This window comes from Solanum stenotomum, chromosome 6, assembly GCF_019186545.1.
Source record: "Solanum stenotomum isolate F172 chromosome 6, ASM1918654v1, whole genome shotgun sequence".
NCBI lineage: Eukaryota > Viridiplantae > Streptophyta > Magnoliopsida > Solanales > Solanaceae > Solanum > Solanum stenotomum.
Window position 1 is genome coordinate 13,362,809 of NC_064287.1, and position 8,531 is coordinate 13,371,339.

Sequence of the window (8,531 nt, forward strand, 5' to 3'; positions counted from 1 at the left end):
ATGTTGTATAAAAAAGGTGGGTTAGTAGCCTAGTGACATCCTAAATCCAATTACTTCAGTCCCTTTGAAAGTTGGGCCTTCCTTAGGGCGGGCAAAACATAGAGTACAGAATAAATGGGGATAGCTTAGCAGGTAGGTACCACTACCATCACGAAAGAAAGCAACTCGAAAAAAAAGCTCCTAATTTAAGAGGCTGGTGGAAGGTGTGAGATCCAAATCACTCTCTTAGTCTGCTTCTTGTTCGAATGTATCACCTACTTCATTGGAAGAGTTCTATCCCTCAACGGGAGCAAGGAAGGACTGGTTAGGCCCCTTCTATTTCGTTCTTTGTTCGTAGTGAACTGGACACGTTTAGCCCATCCTTATCTCTTCGACATGGTTATCTCAAGAACCCCTATAGTGTTGAATATAAACCAACTTCTCCTTGCTCTTAGCTGCTTTCTCCGCATCACCTGATATAGCAAACAGACTTGAATGACCGGTAAGATCTGTTTAAAAGTCTCTTGAAAGAGTTTTTCAAAATAAAGATCGGGCCATGGACTGGACGATAGAGGGTAATCGTGATATATTGAGAAATTTTGGAATCTTAATCCAAAATAGATTACTATTGGAATGTGGAATAAGAGGCGGACCCCGGTAGGACGGGGAGACAAAGATAAAGATGGTGGGCATAGCCAGCCCTGTAGGCGGAGGTACACGAAGACCACACACATCTAAGTTTTGAATCTATATCCTACGCTCACCAGCTCTTCAAAAAGAGAAGGAATCCCTTGATTCTATACAGAATCTGCACAATGGCTGGGCTAGAGGATCCACATTTCAATATTATCTTGAGAATTAGAGAGCTAATGAGAACGGATTGGAGGTGTGAATTGAGACATATTTTGAGGGAAGGCAATATCAAGATGTGTTGGCTGAGCAAAGTATCAGTCCTGCTTCTCGCTTAACTATCCTGCGTGACCCCCTACTGCAATCAGACAGTGGAAAAAGAATGATAACTTAGGCGCGATGACACCTAGAGTTATGAAGGTGAGTTAGAGCGTAGAGCTTTAATATGTTCCAAAATAGGAAGTATACATGTCTCTCCCTCACGTATATTCTCCACATGGGGAGAACATAGTTTGACGCCTGAATCAGTCCCTTTATGGACTTAAACAAGCGTCCCAAAATGCATTTGCCAAATTTGCTTCTGTGGATGCTGGTTTTCTTTAATCCCATGCAGTCACTTTTTACTCGTCGACGTGGAAACTATTCTATTTTTTCTTTTAGTATATATTGATGTAATTGTAATCATTGGTAAAGATATTCAATTTATCATATCAAAGCGTTGAGTTGGAGATAGAGGTGACGGAGGAAGAGTATCGGGAGTTCCCGTTCTCACTTTTCTTGATCTTCCAAGCTTGAAGCTCGCCTGTTCTCTGAGAGAGGAGACACAACCATTTAATTCATGACAATGGAGAAAAGTACTATATGCTTTATCTTTCCTATGCAACTACTACAGCTAATAAGCTATGCATGATGATATGTGATGCATGCTTTGACTTCAAAGGCTTGACAGGTCCTTTTGGTCGATTTCCAGTTGATTTTCTAAACCTATCGATAGAGTGAGTTAAAAAAGAATGTCTTAGAAGGTTACAAATTTATAAGTTTCGCGTCTTATTTTTTTGCATGTCTACTATTTATTTAGGTGCAAAGAGCCTAAGCGGTTCAAGATATTATATTCCGAGCCCGTTCTCCATTTCCACCGTTGATGCAATAGAAGCTCTTAATCCAATATATGGTGGTGAAGACATTCCCGCTGCTACAATTGGAGTTGACGGTACTAGTTCTGTTAGAGTAAGAGCTCTTGCTGGAATAACCAGTGCTAGTTACTTGACTGTTGGAGGACAAACGACGGTTAGAAATGTTCACGTTAAAGCTCCTCTTTCATTTGCAGGTATAGCCTTCTTTGGATCTTATCCACTTCAGAGGTTAATCAATAGGTAAATTTGGATTTTTTTTATCTTCCTCTAAACAAATATTTTTCATGGGCATCTTCTATTCAAAAGGTTCTTACTCAATTCAATAGAAACTTAAGTTCTACCCCACTTTTTTTCTTTTCAGGCTATATTGTTGGGAAGAACTTTTTATAGGTATTCAAGATTGCGAAATGCTTTATCATTCTTACTGAAGAGTAAAACTCAACTGGCTTTTGACACAGGTGTGAAACAAATCTATGCGGAAAGGATAGGAAAAAGCTCTATACGATACGCGAGTTGTTGGTGGAATACAAGTAAGGACTTTTTTTGCCCAAGTACCTTGATTGAAGGAGTATCCCACTTTCAGTGGTACTGAGAATGGCCTTACCACTACCATTTATCAAGCAGGTTTACAAGAGTTCTGGCTTTCCCAATCGGACAAACTTCTAGGGAATAAATTGGCTTACCCCTATTATATTTATATGCGGTCCTAACCTTGCTACTCTTACTTCCACTAGCAAGAGAACTTTTGCTCATAACTTACCCCTAAGGATATAATCTTACATATTGAAGCGAGCTACTTTAATTGCCGAAGAAGCAGGGCAACTCGAGTTAGACGAGAGGCAGAGATGTAATTTCAAGGAGGCTCGACCGGACCCAAGAACCAGACAGAAGATAGGCCCCACTGCCATTCCTCATGCAAGTTATAGTTAATGACCTGAAAGAAGTCAGTAGTTTCTTGCTATCGAGCGTACCTTAGCTTTAGTTTATAAGAAAGCTTTTTCGTACTTAGAAAATGATGGTTCTAAAGTAGGTGTCCAGCTGAGAAAAGGCGGAGAACTTTGGAATACAAGAAAAAAAAGTCATTGCCCAATACATTTATTCTATACAATAGGAATTCCATGCCGTAAAGGGCAATGTGAATTCTGAATTCGATTATTTTGCCTCTATTTGCTTCTGAGGCAGTTTCAAGTTTAAGCCGATCCTCGAAGTCCAGTAAAAGGTCACTCCTCATCCTAATCTTATTAAAGGAGGAAGTAAACAAATCAAGGTTTCTATGTACTTCCGTTATGGAGGTTGCGGGCAGGGAGGCCGGCTCCACATGACCCCGATTAGTTGCCGAAGATGACCCCTCACCTTGGTCTCCAAATAAGTTTTTTTAATAGTCAAAAGCACCTAAAAACAACGAATAAGTTGGAGATGAGGGTGATGAGTTGGGATCCTTTAAGGCAGGGGCGGGGTTATGGTCTTGTTATTGTATTTTTCGAAGTCAAGTGATCCCTCGATCAAGTCCTAACTATATATATCTTAAGAGAAGAAGAGAAATCATTTGGATTCGAGGCTAAGCCGCAAAGATGCTCCTTCGAAGTTGGAGTAAGGAATTGTCCACCTCATCACCCCGAACAGCAGTGGCTCTGTTGTTTTGCACGCCTATAGAGAGAGACTCCAAAAGTCCTGACGTTGAATCTAAAGAAAGAGGAATCAACTATATGCTTAACTCATTCTCCAGGAATCCATAGACACAAAGAGAGGGTACTAGTTAATATTTAACTAGTTGGAAAGCTGGTGAAAATCATAGAGTGTGCGTGCTATGCTCTCGCCCTCCTTCCATCCCCGAAGCTGAGGTGGGAGAAAAAGCATAATTCCCCGGTGTCATAGGTTACCTTTCTATCTTCCTCCCCCGTGACATTCCCAAAGCGATCGTTATCCTTTTCTTTATCTCTTCTTGTCTTTAATTTCTATACACCGGCTTTATATTAGGTATACTTTGTCAGGATGAAGTGTTAGTAGATATAGCAAGTGTTCCGGGATGCGGCTGGGGTATAGTAGGTCTGGATGCCTATCATGAAAGAGCATTCTCTGGTAGCAGCACTATACCTTAGTTTCTTTCTAGCTTCCAGTCTATATAAAACGTAGTTAGTAGAGGTCAATCTGTCTGGCGTTTCCTCGTGTAAAAAGCTACTTTTGCATCGACTTTCTCTCATTAGGTAATTACCATGGCGAAAGCTGCTCTCTCATAATTAACTTTCCTCACCACCTTAGTGGGACTAGTCCAAAAAACATTCACTTGAACTGCCAAGAATCATTTTTTTGCGGGAAGTCCCTTCTAGAATTACGTTTAACGTCTCTTTATTACTTTCCCGATCAGCGCCTCGGGTCGGCAGCTGGGCTCCGGAGCATTACTACCATGGCTACTATCGAACTGAGCCCAAAGAAGGAAAAGAACGAACTAAAGCGAGAAGTTCATTAGCCATACTTAGTTAACGAGGATGGTGTCAACCTCTTTCAAGACCCATGGCCCTAGTGTGTCATTTGGTTAGAATTTGTAGAACAAAATAACTAGGGTTGGTTTTTTGATAGGGAAAGAGACAGGGGAGGGGGAGTTGGCTTTAATTGAGACAATTTGGATCGATGATATAGAATTTTTCGTGATAGTTAACCACTTTTTTCATCGTGAGAGGGCTGAAAAGGAATCTCGAATGAAGTGAGAGGGTGGATGTTATTTACCTTAAACGAATTGAAAGTGCTGAAAAGAAAACTCGACCTACAGGGAGAGGGAGGTCATTCAGAAATCGCTGGCACCAGAACGAGGGGGCGGCTCCAAAGGCGATGCCACAAGCGCCAACACCGACATAAATTTCCCACCCTGCTCCTGATCAAAAAGAGCATGTGAGTCTTCGAAGGGACATTCACACTTTAATTCGTGAGCAACTTCACGAGAACATTGTGAAAGAGGGAAATGGCGGTTGTCCGTGCTCTTTTCGAAAATGGGAAATATAGTCCAATGCTGCAAAGGCGATAAAAAGTAGATGGGTGGAGAATATAAGGGGGAACTTTGTCTCCTAAAGCTACTCATTAGGGAATACCGACCAAATTAGTATGTCTGCTACATTCTTTCATAAAAGAGCCATTATTCTCGGCTGACATAAAAGTCTCTCGCGTGGGCGAAGGAGAGGCATTTTTCGTACTAGTAGTATTAGACAAGCTCTAAGGGAATAATCATTTTTTTATTTTTGTATTTCTTTCCCATGACGACTAGGAACTGGCAAATCCAAAATTTCACTTCAAATATTAGACCTCAACATCCTGCTACTCATGGTGTTTCACGATGAGTATTGGAAATGAACGGAGAAGTGGTGGAATATGCGGAACCACATATTGGATTACTCTAGTGCGGCACAAAACCGTGGATGCCGAGTCGGCTCATATGCCGCTAGTTATGCCTTGCTTGGTCCCCCATCCCCGACACGGTGGAGTCTCCGTAGCATGTCATGAGAACCGCGCTAAGGGGTGGTTGAGCAACTCAAGAGAATCACCTTACCTTATTCCAACATAGGGACAAAAGGGAGAAATTTGTGAAGGTGGTCTCGTTGTCTATACCTCCATTCAGATGAATGGAGGACTGACCGACCTGGGTTTTCACTAGCGTTGACGAGTTCTGGAGTGCCTGTCAAAGGTGCTAGTGCATACCCCAGGTTGATTATCACCACCTGCACCTGACGTCTCAGCACAATGGTATATGTAACCCTCTTGCTGTTCCATTCAACTACATTTTTCCTTTAATCCATTGCTTAAAAGAACGTAGCAGTGAGGGACAAACCGCCCATACAGCCAGCGGGGAGGATGGTACTACTAGCAAACACCGTCTGGTGAAAATGCCGCTGGTGCAAAGCATGGTAGGCCCGCGCCGGGGGAGCATACCATAGGGAGGAAAGGGAGCCCGGATGGTGGAAGACCCAGGTGAGGCCGGGTCATTTGACGGAAATGGAAGGCTTTTCCTTATTAGAGATGGCCCTATGGAGTAAGGGGAAATGGTTGCTATTATAGGACTGTTAATTTTTTTTGAAGGGACTCACACTTTTATTTTAAAATACTTGGGTTCTTGGACTCTTCACTTGAAAAGGTTGATAGTTACAATTAACTAAATGAATCATAACTATCTCAACTCAAACTTTTATTCATTGAAAAAACAATTGGAATTTTAACCTTTAGATCTTTACTCTTAATGACATGTGTTTTTAGATAGTGGCAGACAAACAATTTTAGTTAAAGGGGTTCAAAAATATACATAAAGTCAACGAGATTCAATAGCTACTATATATAGGTAAAAATAAAAATTTAAACCTATATATACATTTAATAGAAATGTCATTACTTGTTCTTCCCACTTGTCGAAACATTGGTGCACATAAATATCCGGTACTTTGTGGGAGGTAGTAGGCTAGTAGTATCCTGTACAATTAGTTGAGGTGCGTGCTAGTTGATCTCGACACCTTTCTTATTTTTCTCATTTACTTTACCTTTGAATTAAATTTCAGAGGATCCAAAAGAAAGAATCTGTTTTGGAGCACATGAAGACATATCACCCTATGCTAATCTAAATCAGTGGCCTCACGAAGGTATATATCCATACTCTTTCTCAATTTTGTGACACATTTTTCAGTATAGATTTATACAATCGTTCTAAACTTGTACAAGATTGAGGCATAGTAATTGTTATTTGCTTGATTTTCTAATTAATAGGAGTACACTACTTCACTTAAATATGTTATGTTTTTATTTTGGGAATGTTGAAATTTTGCCAAGTTGGAGATCTTCAATGGAAGAATATTACAGAGTTATTCCGTAAGTATCATCTCTATTATATTTACATAGTTAGTTTTGTCTCGGAAACAATGTCTTTACTTTAACAATATATGAGTAATGTTGTGTATGCACCACTTTCCCCTGACCCTACTTGTGGAATTATACTAAATAAGTTGTTGTTTTGCTGATAACTAGGAATCTTGGTAAAAGAGTACTCTCACAGGTTGCTCTAACTTTGAATCTGAATGAAGATTTCTTTGAAAATGTTGGGGTAGTGACTGATAAGTCACAATATACTTAGGGTTATATTTGTATACATTGCATATTTTACTAGTTTCCATTAGTACAATAACCCCCCGTCCCCCCAAGTTATGTGCCAATCATGTTCATCAGTAATTACTTCCCTCACTGTGCTCCATCTTTTCCTTCTTTTTGACAATCACATTCAATAAAGCCATAATATATTAATATAGTGTCTGAGAAGAATTGCCCTGTAGAAAGATTGAGCGTAATGAACAATGTGGATATCTTTCCTTCAAATATATAGTGATCATAGCCCCTGACCCGTTTCTCTTGTGTGCAAAATGTTGTCGTTGCAGCATCTGCCAAGTTTCATCGACTATGTTGTTAAGTTTTGGAGATGTTGAAGGTATCAACTGTGATATTTCTTAATTGAATAGTGTCATATGTTGGTGGTTTTTAAGTCATGTTTACTAATGAATCTTTGGTTCAAATGTATCAAGTGGATTTACATATGTACTGTATGATATTGAAATCTACATGAAGGTAGAATACAATAGAACGCCATGAAAGGAAATAATTCTAAATCTTTTGTAAATTTATGTTTATAATATTTATTATTGTAGGGAAATGTAGGCTAAAATAACAAAAGTCCAACAAGCCGTTATTGCTACAAATTGTATTCTCAAAGTAACAGTTGCATATTTCTTTTATATTTAGCTATAGAATGGAGTGAAAGGATTTTTATAAGGATTTAATGTATATTTTCTTTTTTAATTGGTTGTACATTTAATCTGTCTTACGTAGATTTCCATTTTCAGATTTTGGGATTGGATATCAGTGGTGGTACTATGGTGGGAGATGGTATGTCACGGGATATTAAAATCGTGGCCACAAGTCAATTCAGTCAATTGAAGTTCATGCAAACTTTTTGAATTACAATGTTAAATTTATATTTCATTTTGTGGAATTCATTGCTAGTGCACATTTTGAAATATTGTTTTACTACTATGTGTTCCTAGATGTTTCTTTTTCAAATTCTATTGCAAATATATGTATTTTTTTCTTATTTATCATATAATTTAGTATTTGCGATAGTCTTTATTAATGTGTGATCACAGAGACATCAATTGTGTGAATCATTGATAATAAATTATGGCATGTACATTAGTAATGAATACACTTCATAAATGTTACTTTAGAAGAGGTATCAAATGGCACGTTTGAAAGTGTGGCCAATGAGGAAGCAAAGGCCACACATAAAAAGTGTTGTTTCAGGTCATAAAAGTGTTCTCATACAAGTTTCTACAAGTGTGGCCTTTGTATAGAATATGGCATACTTTTTAAGTATTGCTTATAAGGCACCACTTGAAAAGTGTGGCCTTAGGTCAAAGGTTATGCTAGTTTAGGCCACCCTGGATAAAGCGCTGCCTAAGTCAAAAAGTGTTGCATTTGATTAAAGGCCACACTTTTTGCTATTTTGGGCCACACTTTTCTGGGTTGGCTACAGGCCTAAAATGTTTTAGTGACGAATGAACAAAACCAAATTATTGTTCTAGAATGGCTATTCCTCACAATTCTTCCTTGTGATGTAGCGGAACCATGGCAAATAGGATCTCAAGACGTAGCAGCACCTATAATGCAAGGAATAACATACTTACATCACGATGTCTTTTTCTTCGTTATTTTGATTTTGGTGTTCGTATCATGGATTTTGGGTCGCTCTTCATGGCATTTCCAATATAA